General features: G+C 36.2%; 1 long non-coding RNA gene across 1 annotated transcript in view; it reads right to left on the bottom strand.

The window, feature by feature from the left end:
- The window catches only part of LOC309845632, a 141,985-nt gene that overhangs the window by 60,646 nt on the left and 68,278 nt on the right, over positions 1-13,061 (bottom strand). Inside the window, exon 3 of the long non-coding RNA XR_014301393.1 lies at positions 10,401-10,520. This is a non-coding gene — a long non-coding RNA (uncharacterized lncRNA). The remainder of the gene's footprint in view (positions 1-10,400; positions 10,521-13,061) is intronic.

Raw genomic sequence — 13,061 nt, forward strand, 5'->3', positions numbered from 1 at the left:
ATAAGAAGAAACAAAGGGAAAGTTCATGATTTACCACAGAGATCAAGCAGCTTCCTTTGGCTCAGATATTTTCAACTGCTTCCTTTCCCTCCAAAGACAGTACATCAGCCTCCTCACAAAATGCCCTTTGTTCTTTACTGATTTGGCTCCTTTTATGTGCTAGGCAACATATTAGCTAACTAATCAAGCAACCATGAGTAAAATCACCAATTGTCTTATTTTATATTTTAAAAAATCTTAGAAAAAGGTCTTTTGCTTTCAAAAAGCTTCATTTATTACTGTGCTATGAATAAGAAAACCTCCACCTCCAGGAATAAGCTCCATATCTGGTGAGGTAACAGATGTGGGAGGAGCCCGGGAGGGCCAAGGAAGGCTTCACAGAACAAGAAGTTCAAAGAACGAGATAGAGCCGCCTTGAACAATAAATAACCAAGTGAAGGTGTAACAGTATGAAAGAGAGGGCACTCCCAGCATGAGACAGTTTCATTCAAGGGTCTGTAGGCAGAAGAGCAGGACCTGGGGAAGGCACACAGCTCCATGTCCTGACCAGAACCGGCTCGTGGTTTACTGAGGAAAAATAAAGACAAACATGAAAAGGGTCTGGAGTCCTTATGTACCTCAGGGAGAGGTTATGGAGAGTCTCTGACATTTCTCCAACAGGGCAGTGACTTGGTCAGTTAGGGTAAAGGAGAAGTAATCTCAGAGGAGAAAACAGACTTGCTACCCAGAATTTCAAAGCCAATCTACTCCTTCTTTAGCAACTTTATAGAACTTGAGTTTATGTACCAAGGGCATTTGCTTTATCCAATCTCCCTTCCTTTCTTTCTCTTCCTCTTCATATATTTTATTTTTTTAAAACTCATTTTATAAATCCCAAATCCATCTAGGCAGGATAAAAGAAAAAAGAAAGAAAGAAAACTAAGGTAGGAAGGCAGATGGGTAGGCGGACTATCAGTTCTCCCAACAGAAGGGGAAATGAACTCTACTTTGACATATTTTATTGAAATTCAGAGATTCGATAGCACACGTTACCCAACACAAGTTATAGTATGTATTATTTTTCCTCTTTCTATAATTGGCTTCCTGACTTTTTCTACTAATTTCCAGCTCCTTTCACTAAAATACTATTACCTTTAAAATCTGTTTTCTAATTTATTGTTCCACTTTAAACATAAAACCAAAATAATATATATTAAATTTTCCATTAAAAGTGAAGCACATTAGTGGCATAGACACATTTAAAAAAAAACATAAAAACACCCAGAAACAATTTTTACAGCTTTGAGCTAATTAATTTCCAAAATATCCTTAATCATAACATTACTTTTAATACTTGATGAGAGGAGACAGATTTTCAGGAAGAATGATTTCATAATCACTGGATTAATAATTTATTTCAAAAGATAGTACTCCCTGAATGATAGTAACCACCCCCAAATGTCCACACCCATGAATACATTGGACAGGCATTTGAGATTCCAACGACATACCCAACAAGTAACTACAATGACTTCCTATACTTTTTTCCTACCAGATAAAGAGTCTAAAAAGAGGGGTTCTAGTAAAGTTCTGGCTTTGTCCATTTGTACAGCAGTCTTAGATCTGCAGAAAGCATTTGGAATCTCAGAATCAAATAAACAAGTGAGGTAATCCAACAGCCTTTCCTATAACAAAAGACCCAGGTATCACCAGCTGTCTTTTAAGATGTTTATATTCTCAGAAAATCCAAACCCACTACCGGGTTTTTCTTAATACTTTGTACCTATGTCATTTCAGCATTTCTTTCTAAAGAACATCTCTCTCTGAGGTCGAAGTTAAAAGATGAGCGCCTGCATAGGTGCCCCTAGGATTATCTGCCCTCTCTTAGGACTCACAGAATTCCAAAGAGGGCAAAATTATTAGGGCAAATTCCAACTTCAAAGGAAATTCCCCAGCCAGGCCAGTTGCCAATGAACTCTAATATCAATACAAAGAGAAGCTCTTCTTGGAAGTTAAGAGTCTGGGAGATAAGGTTAATTAAGCCATACCCACTGAGGAGCAACCAGCCACTGTAAGAGCAAAGAACTTTCTTCATGTAATCAAATCCCCGAAAGTAATCATGAAAAAAGACTTAAAACAATTTCATAGTCCACCTCAGAGTTCTTCTACTCTCTATAAATCAATATAAGAGTTTAAGGAAATACTCACCAATCAATTAAGTCACAAGTCTCTTTTGGGGGGGTATTAAAGTACCTGAAGCAATGTACAAATCTACATATGAGACACGTGTAGATAAAAGGTATTGATCATAATTTGCAAGGATAGGCATGACAAAATCAAAGCCATAATAATTGCTCACCTATTAGAAACTCGGGATTTTTTTTTTTTTCAGAAACTCAGGATTTTATGAATCTATATAACAAAGATAGAAAGAACCAAGAAAATAAAGAGGATGGGAGATAATTAAAATGTAATTGCAATACTTAAGAAAAAAGAAACACTTTGCTCATAACAGAGAACACTGTGCATTTCTTCAGAACTTAAAGAATTTATTCTTATCTTACTAACGATTTTATTTAACATGGTTCTTTGCTTTCTAACCCTATAACAAATTAGAACTAATAAATTATAATTGGAGAAGACTGCTCTGTACACTGACATTCTTAAAAGATAACCAATTAAAATTAAATCAATAGAAAAACATATAAAGTAAAGCATTTGAGTATTTAGTGGACCTTACATGGTCCTACATATCTCTGTATTCCCTAAGACTTATAACATTGGAAAACAATCTCACACACAGGTGTACATGCACAACTCTGGTATCATTAACAGCAAACCCCAAAGTATACACAGAAAAAGAAAATTCTGTAAAGGCTAATACCTGTTATAAACAAAATGTTGACCTTGTGTTTTGTGGAGGTACTAATATTTGCTCCTGGATCTTCAAAACTAAAGTCTAGCATTGTTTTATAATTGTCCTCATGAAAAATCAGTGTAAAACAAGTGTTTATCAACCACTGCCTATCTGACCTAGATTTTCATCATAATATTTGAAACTACAAAGTTGTTCAAAAATGTGATGCAAATATGCAATGAAGAGCAAATGTTAAGAATGGGGACTATTAAATTATTTCTTCCTCAGCATATATTTAACTATAATTTCAGATAAACTGACGTGACTTTTCCCTTCTGCACACAGCCTTCAGCAGCAGCTGGTATGACTTTTATACACTAAGTAAGGACACATAATATTCTATACCATGCATATTATTCCCATTTTCTGGAAGGTTCCACTAACAACAAGAACTTGAATTTTCCAGTAGCTACACAGTTTCACTCTTTCACATTATTCACAAAGAAAGGCTTCCTTAACCATCTCTTAGAAAATGTAGAAAGCTGATTTTTCTCTAATTTCACTGTTTCTATCTCTTTAAAAAAAATACTTAGCTTTTAACTCACAGGGTTTGTCAAGAGTACATTATGAAATACTCCTACCTCTTGAAAGCAATGCTGTCTTTGCACTCCCAGGTGTAAATAGTCAAGACGAATGGGGTAGGAACTGGCCAGCTACTCTCACCAAACTTGTTTCCTCCTCTTCCTGGACCAGTGCTAGACTCCTTTTCCCAGCCTCCTCTATAGTTAGGTGGGGTTAGGTGACTAAATTCAACCCAGAGAAATGTGGGTGTGCCTATGGAAACATCCACATAAACCCACTTCTTCCATTTCCCTTCTATCAGCTTGATCTAGAGATGTACATTGACCTTGGAATCCAAAAGCAGAAGGCAAGTCACAAGTCAGAAACTGTCTGGGGCCTGAATCACCACTAGAATCACCACTAGCCTGCCACTCAGGAAAGTCATTTTCATCTTTATGTGAGGAAGAAAGAACCTTCTTTTCTGTTTGAACTACATTATGGGGATTCCTTTAGTAGTGCTATGGACATAATAAGAATTATATAAACTGAATTACCCACCAACATTATTTGTGAAATGTAAAGTTGAGAAGAAATAAATGCACAAAACAAATTTAAATTGAACATTTTGGTAAAAGATTTGTGCCTCGGCAGTGGAGAATAAATAAAATGCTCTTTATGTTTCAAACTTGAATATCAGATTGAGAAGTTCAGAATTAGCAATAGCAAAAGAATGAGTCAGTTAATTACAAAGTTAAAGTAGTCAAAGAAAACCCAAAATAATATTTAATACATTTAACATTCCTTATTTCCCACCAATATTGTACTCCCATCATATTCTGTTATAAAACTTTAAGAGACTGATATAGAATATTCTTCTTGAACACAACTTGAAATAATTAGCTGGGAGACTGAAAATGTTTTAGTTATACGGAGCTTATTGAAATGGGATTTGACCTATTATTTCATTAAAAAGCCAACTGGTCAGACTCATCCGGGGAAGCCATAACCTACTTCACTTGTCCTATGACTCTATTTCATTTACCATTCATTTTCTACAGTAACATAGTGTGAACGAACTATAGAGAAAATACCCACTTGGACATTTTGATTTTTGTTTGTAGCTTTGTCCTGGTTTTAGTTCCCTACTTAAGGACTAAATGGCACCACAGTGGGCAATGCACTGGAGTAAAAGTGGTGAATCATTAAAGAGTTCGTAAATTTTAAAAACAGGGGCAGGCCTTCTGGGCCCCATATGCTTCTAGAAAACCCAATGTTGTGCTGTATTAATTGAACCGTGAAACTTTTATTAGTCCTTTTTAAAAATGCTTGCAGTGAAGCTTTTATTAATGCTTGCCCTCAAATTGTTTATACTACTTAGCATTTCCATAACAATTTATATTTCAAAGAACTTTTTGATCATAAGTTAAATCTACTACATTTCTATAAGAGAATGCAGCTGCTTAGCAAAACAGAAGCATGAAGGGAAAACTCAATTAATTTTTGCCTAACATTTGGCAATGGGAAAAGGAACAGAATATTAGATCTTCCCACAAACCTTAACTTCTGTTTGTATAAGCCCAGTCCTCCCACTCCATACAGGTGGAATGATTGTTATAAGTGTTCTCACAGTGGTGAAGAAATGAGAAATTAGTTACCTTTATACAAGAGCTTTGAAAACTAATGTTACAGGACTTTGCAAGAGCTATAGCAGCTCTACTATTCAAAGTCACGTAGATGCCCACAAGGCCACCGCATTGCCCAAGATCAAGAGGCATCACACACATTGTGTTCTATGTTTCAAAAAATTCCTTTGGCTACATTTTTGTCAAAATTACATTACACAAATTAGATCCATCAAAAGTAAAAGTCATGCTGGAATTACTCTAAGGTTGATGCAGCTTTTATTTATTCACTCTTAAAAATGTCCAGGCTTAAGTCATGTTTTCTATATTCTTGGGGTCATACTAAAAATCTGATCTAGGTTAAAATAGATGGAAATCAGTTTTGACTTGGGATGGGGGATGTCCTCTTTCTATATCTTTGGGTCACCTCCACATAAAAACATGATGGCCTTGGAGTGCCTGGGTGGCTCAGTGGGTTAAAGTCTCTGCCTTCAGCTCAGGTCATAGTCCCAGGGTCCTGGGATCAAGACCTGCATCGGGCTCTCTGCTCCACAGGGAGCCTGCTTCCTCCCCTCTCTCTCTGCCTGCCTCTCTGCCTACTTGCGATCTCTCGGTCAAATAAATAAATAAATAATCTTAAAACAAAACAAAACATGATGGCCCGGAAGCAGAGAATACATATAAAGGCAAGAGAATTTCCCCACAAATTATTACCTCCTAGAGTTTTCAATAGCACTAGCTTTTCACTTAGCAGAAAGCAAAATCACTGAGTTATACATTAGCTCACAAGAGAAATACGTATTTCTACATTGAGATAGGATTTAATGATGTATTTTTGGTTTTTCTAGAGTCTTCAAGTGAGAAATTATAGTGTTTGTTAGACAGATTAAAAAACACTTCCACACTTTGCCAAGTCACAGTGAAGAGCATTATGCAATCTGTTATCTAGTACCCTCTACCCAACTCAACAGCATAATTCTCTTTAGGGGAGGAGTCTGAGAATTTGTATTTAAAATAAGAGTCCCATGTGATATTTATTAACTGACATGTTTGGAAAACTCTAGATTAGATGAGCCCTAAAATCATTCCTTCTGGGATTTGGCAATCATGATAAAAATTACATTACTAGAAATGTCATTCACACTGCTGTACAAAGGAAATTAACTTCTGTTCCTATATTTGTTAAAATAATACGGTGAATGGACCAAAACTACTTACTCGTCTGTGTCTCCCACTGAAGAGTGCTGTCCACAAGGGCAGACCAAGATTTAGTACTCTTTGCGTCCATACTGAGTAACACAGAGCCTGGCACAAAATGCTTAATGAGCTTTGAATGACTGACTATCGCAACTGCCGCAGCTAGCTGCCAGTTTCATCCAGACAGTCCTCCCTCCATTCAGGCTCTTCAGTGCCCAAAAAGCAACACCCAGTGCTCTAACTTAGAACATTATTGAGGCACCAAGATTAAAATAAAACCCAGTGAATTCTATATTCAAAAATCAGCACTCATTGTTTGACTGAATACATGATCAAGACAGCAATATTTAGTACTTGATATCAACTATAATTGAACAGGGATGGAGAAGTTTTATGGGGAAAACAAGAATTCACACGATCCCCGAACCAATTTTCAAGACAAACATAAATACTCTGTCCAAAGCACTGACTATTAAAGAATTTCTGGAATAACTGGAGTGAGTCTATTTTTCTGGTGCACAATAACTCCTTGGAGCCCTTGGCAGAACAAAAGCAAAACAAACGGATGGTGATTGCCTCAGGGCAATTTAAGTCTCTTTTTAGATAGCTTTTCTTTTCTTTTTTTAAGGATATGTAAGAAAAACACTTTTTCTAAATCAAAAGATTAGGTTATTTCTCACCAGTAGAATATATATGGCACCATAAGATACCGGCTAATAATAGCAGAACAATGTTTTCATGTTTATGGCCAGAACATTTTCTTTTACGTATGCAAAGTGCATTTCAGGTCTCGATCATAGTTTGCATTTGTAATAAATAGAAAAGATTCCCACCCACCTGGCCCATTTGCTATGACATTCCTCAATTCGTATTTCATTCATAAAAACTTTCCAAACAGAATTAAGACCTCTGTATGCTGCTCTCAATAGAGCAGAATATTTTTTAAAAAGTACACAGGGAAACTTTAGTGATTCTAACGTCCAATGAACTTCACTCAGTAGTTGTCTCATTTATCACCCACTTTTTCCCTTCTCCTAACTGAACAAGTATCATGGCTGGCAAGAACTTCCTGATTTAAACAGCAGCCTCAAAGGGTATTTTCATATTATAAGATCAATATTCTTGAAGGGAATGATGATTTCAACTGTCAAATTTTACCACCTGTGAGTCAATATCGGGTATATACAGAATTAATCTAAGTATTTGGTATTATTTTACTTTATGTTTTCTTAAAGAGTCCAAAAGATTTGTCCATCTTACATACTACAATACCTTTATATATATAGAAACTCTGAGTTTAAAAAAAAAAATGCTACAGGTTATCATCCTGAATATAAAAAGTTGAGCTATACATCCTATTCCCTCCTCCTCCATATGGACCTCGAAGCAAGGATTCATGTCCACTTTCTACAAAACAATCTATGCTGGGTAGACAATAAGACTTCTATTTAACTTCAAATCCCCTTTAACCATGTCTGTTTCTTCTCCCTCCGGAGGGGTTAGGTACATGCACGCTCTGTTTTCCTTCTCTCTTTTACCACACAAAGTTCAGTAATGATACTTCCGGCCACTGGCCCCTTACATACCCACAACATGCCCAGTATGCTTTACCTTTTCAGCAGTTATCTCAACAGCAACAAAAATCTCACCCTTCTCCACACATCAGACAAGAAAACTAAAAGTGGTATCACCCTTACACCAACATTCCAAAAAAACACAACTTTTAGAATGAAATTAGATGTGATATGGACCTACCTGAGAAATCCTCTAAGGTGCCCATAGCTCACATTAAGTATAAATATTTCTCTCCCCTGTTTATCTTCCTGTTCTTGGGTCCACTTTTCTTTAAGCATGTAACATTTTAAAATATTTATTGCATACTACTGATTCTCTTCTTTAACTACCGTTGTCAAAATATTCCTGTATTCACTGCAAGCTAGCTACCTTTAGATAAGCTTTGATGGCCTAAATTGGGAATCTAATCATTACAATAATGTCGTTAATGGGATTACGTGTTTCTCATTACAGACGAGTGGGGCCAGGTGTAAAGGTGTTAGACAAATGGTAAATAAAAACTACACAGACACTGAAATTGCTACACTTGCACTCTTTAAAAGTGAGTTTCATAAAATGAGTGTAATTATAATTTGGATCCAAATTTTTCCTGTCTAGTTTTATCCTTCATTGGCCATGATGGCATCTGCATTTTTTGGTCCATTTCAAGATTACATATCTTGGTAAAGTTGCTGTTTCAAATGTTTCGCTTGGATATAGCTGTTGTCACTGACATAAATTCTACTGCTCATCATTCAGTCTGCCCTGTGACTCTTCTGTGAGGCCAGTAAGGGAGGTAAACTGACAATATGGGAGGATATGATAGAGGTGGGTGGAGAATGAAGGGACATTACACCATTGTTTTAAATATGTAAAAAGTCTATTTTCTGGTCTGGAGAATTAAAGACAAACTCCTATATAAATCTTAGATCATAATTTCCAGAAATGAAGGAAGTTTTCTGCCACTTCTGTACTTAGCCAATTTGTTCCTACTCATTTTTGTATGGTTTTTTCAACACATTCCATCGCAAGGAAAGGGGGGGAAAATATTTGACTACAATAGTTCTAAATTAAATGACTTTTTAAAATTATGCCATTTTGAAACATTAAATTTAAAATAAAATTATATTTAAAATGCAATATATACAAATATAAAATGCAAACATTTTAAATTAGTAGATTTAATAGATTAAGAGCTTATGTTAACCTTAATAGAAAGGATAATAACAGTATGCTACAAACATGATAAGCAATGTAGCTCCCCCACAGGGCTGTCTATGGGGTGCAGGTGGGGCAGAGAGCAGCAGGGGAAGGAACAAGTATAGCAGGCTAGACCAGTGGTTCCCAAAGTACAGTCTCCAGGCAAATAACATCACTCGGGACAGCCTGTAAAACATGAAATTCTAGGGCCCCACCCTAGACATTCTGAATCAAAAACTACAGGAATGTGGCTAATTTTTATCAAGACCTCCCAGTGATGTTAATGTGTGCTGAAGTTTGAGAACCACTGGGCTACGGGAACTCAGAGACAAACAGCCTAGCCAACTCTTCAACTGTTTACTCAGGTGACAATGCCAATTACAAATAGTGACTTTAACTAAAAACTCTGGAATATCTTTACTATGTCACTTGGAATCAACAGTCACAATTCTATCCTACAATAATTTCCAGTTCCATATTCAACCTACAAGTTGGCAGGCAGCCCATTGAGGATGTGAGGAAAGGTTGATGAGACAGTGGAATATCAGAGCAACATATCTGGGCGTGGCACTCCATGGATCAAAAATCTTGGCAAAAGATTTCCTTTTGTAAATCCTGAATATAGTATTATACCAGTTTCAACCTTGGGAGCTGGATAACTCAAGGATATCAACACACTAAAAAGGTTATTTTTTTTTTTTAAAGAAGAAAATAGAAATAGAAATAAATTATCCTAAAATGATCCAAGCAGAAAATTCTTTTTAAAATTTATCCATGATTAACTCGTGATATCAAACCCTACTCCGTCACTCTGAGGCCTGAATTATGTTTGCTCCAAAAGTGACACTCTGTTCCTACAGGAATGGGTGTTGGCTCTGCTGATCACAACACTAAATGAGCCACATATTACACTAGACTCAGAGGAAGCAGGTGTCGAGATTATAATTAAATACATATATAGGAAACAGGAGTGGTGGCAAAGAAGGCCAGGGAGGAGAGATATCCTTCCTGTGTGTCAAAAAAATGGAGAAGGTGTAAATCCACAAGCTGCTTTCCAAGCCCCACAGCACAATTTAAAAGCATACAGACATGTATTAGGTCAGAAAGACTATGGGTGTGAATTAGATGCCTACATCATATTTAATAAATATTAGTAACATCACAAAATCCAATCCAATGCTACATTAGGAGCAGAAGGATTAAAGCCTGGTGCTCAGATAACAATGCAAATGAAATTAGTGCCTGGAAAGCAAACCAGGTTACGTAACAGAGGATTAGCTATGGAATACAAAATTCAAAATTCATCATATTAACCAATCTTTGTCAGGAAAAAAAGTCCTTTCATGACTTAAATTGCTTGCTTTGAAGCAACACAAAGCAATGCCTTTCATATAAAATCTGTTAATAGTTTAAGAAGGAACCAGACTGACCAGGCTGCACTGGCGAGCTCATCATGGGACTCTGGAGAAGGACGAACAAGACGGGCTGCAGACTCACAACCTTCCTTCAGCAGTCAGTGTTGGTCCGGGAGAAGATGGCAGAGGAGAAACCTAGAATGGACAAAAAAATTAGATGTGTATGATACAGGTTTTGTCAAGCCACACAGGAAGACAGAGAATTGGCTTTGCATCTCAGCTCAACCCCAGGGGGGCCGTGGGTCTTTGAGGCAGTCATACCAACCTCCCCGGGGTCATACGTCTTCATCCATAAAAAAGCAAATTGACCAGTCATGCTTTAAAGCACAGAAATATCAAGAATATCAAGGAATATAATAGGCATGGAAGGAATCTGTGAGGAAGAAAGCACTTCCCAAAATTATAATTAGTTTCCTGTATACTATTCACTTGAATTTGTTCGCTGTTATCATTACTATACAAATTAAAAATATCTTTTGGAATTTGGATGTAAGTGTCTCATTGCACAGTATGATTAAATATCACTGTCAAAGATTTCCTTCTAGGGACAAGAGTTCTTAGTGAAAAGAATGTAATGGACCAAAATAAGGACCAAGTAGGTCATGAACTATAAGAGTGAGAAAAACTCCCTATTATAATTTCCATTTCTTCTTGAAAACTTTAGTAATTTTGTTCCAGCCAGAAGTAGTAACAGCCATAGTCCTTCCAGAAGTGGCACTTACAGGATGGACTTCTTGAAAGGAATTTAAGGGACTTTCAGCTTTTAATTTGAATGTAGTCTCACTTCTAGATACTTCAGCAAAGGAAAAGCAAATGGAAGGACATTTTCCTCACAGTTTACTGGAATGTCAAAGTTTAAAAAAAGAAGAGAAAGAAGAAGGCTTTAAAATTGTACTTAATGAGTTTCTTACTAAAATAGTATATCCCAATTGCACTATTTTTATAGAAAGAATGCTGTAAGACTGAGAATTGTACTTTCTCTTGAGGATCCAACATATTTATTGGGACTTAATTTCCCATCAGTATTTTGAAAGTGTTATTACTATTTTTGCCCAAATGTATAAAGAAGGATATAAATACATACTTCCTTTGAAGAACTATATAACACCACCATGAACACCTATCATACTTTGAGTGGTCTCTACATAGAAATAGGCTAGTAACTAAAACAGTTAAGCAAGAAGTCATCAGCTAAGCAGGCTAATTCTCATCTTATCTTTGGTCCTGGAAAAGTCTTCAAATTTAGTAACAATAAAATGTATACTTTTATAAGTCTCCTTCAAAAATGACAGTGATGTGCTTCTTTTTTACTTACTTTGCACCTAATTACACTGATCAGCATTATTTTAAGAATCTGAATTTCCATGTTGATGAAAAACCAATATTTCTACCCCCAAAAAAGATGAAAAATGAAAAGCAAAAAACTCTTTTAATTTCTGTATCAGCAGAAGCATAGTGACACTGGCTTTGAAATGAAAAGATATCATATTTTAAAGTAGTAACACTCATGTGTATAGTTCTTTAGAGTCACAGAGTACTTGCAGACACATTGCCATTTTAATACCATTTTCATGTCAACCATGTTAATAGAGACTAGTAACTCTCCCCTCCCTTTATGGGTGAGAAAAATGAGGTATCATCTACTTCATAACTAAAAGGTAATAAAACCAAAATTGAAATTGAGTGAGATATGAATTTATAGACTTTAAAATTAATGACTGTGGTCTTTGAAGATTTTGACATTTTTACTTTTTTACACTGCAGTCTGACATGTTTCATAAATGCTCTTGATACCCTCTTCTCAATGTACAGTTTAATTTTAAGAACAACAAAAAGAGATAGGAAACCTTAAGAGTAGGAAAGTGAAGTAGTACTGAACAGTATCTTCCATCAGGGGCTGAGTTAGTCTGTGTTTAAAAAAAAGTCTTAATCTATAATGTCACTGTGTTCAACTAATACTTGTTTATGTACAAATACAACTCAATTTAACCAACAATTTCCAAAAGTTCAATTGGGATAAGAGTAAAGCCAAAGTTTTGCTACTTATCCACCAATCTAAGGGCGCCTGGGTGGCTCCGTTGGTTGGGCAACTGCCTTCGGCTCAGGTCATGATCCCGGTATCCAGGGATCGAGTGCCGCATTGGGCTCCTGGCTCCACAGGGAGTTTGCTTCTCCTTCTGACCTTCTTCCCTCTCATGCTCTCTCTCACTGCCTCTCTCAAATAAATAAATAAAATATTCAAATAAAATAAAATGAAAAAGATACTTCTTTTCCATACACCTGCCATTTATTTCCCCAAACATACATAACAAATGTCCATGACATGCTGATTCATGGCTAGTTACATAATTGTTGGGTTTTGCCTTCACAGAGCTGGACCTGACTTGCAAAATGCATCTCTGATGGAAATATGAATTTGGCTTCCCAAACAGCATTAAATATTTAAAATGTAAACTACTCTCTCTGCCATTCAGCCATGCTAATAGCTGCCTAATCATGACATACTCTTCTAATATTATGAAAGTCTTGTTATCTGAATACTGTAAAAAGAAAATTAATATGCATTTTCTATGTTGATACATACCAGTTTCCACTTACTGCATCTCCATTCCCGATGAGCCACATTAAACCAAAATTATCATGACGACTATAGTAGTTGTGTAACTGAACTATGGT

This window comes from Mustela nivalis (genome assembly GCF_964662115.1).
Source record: "Mustela nivalis genome assembly, chromosome: 12".
NCBI lineage: Eukaryota > Metazoa > Chordata > Mammalia > Carnivora > Mustelidae > Mustela > Mustela nivalis.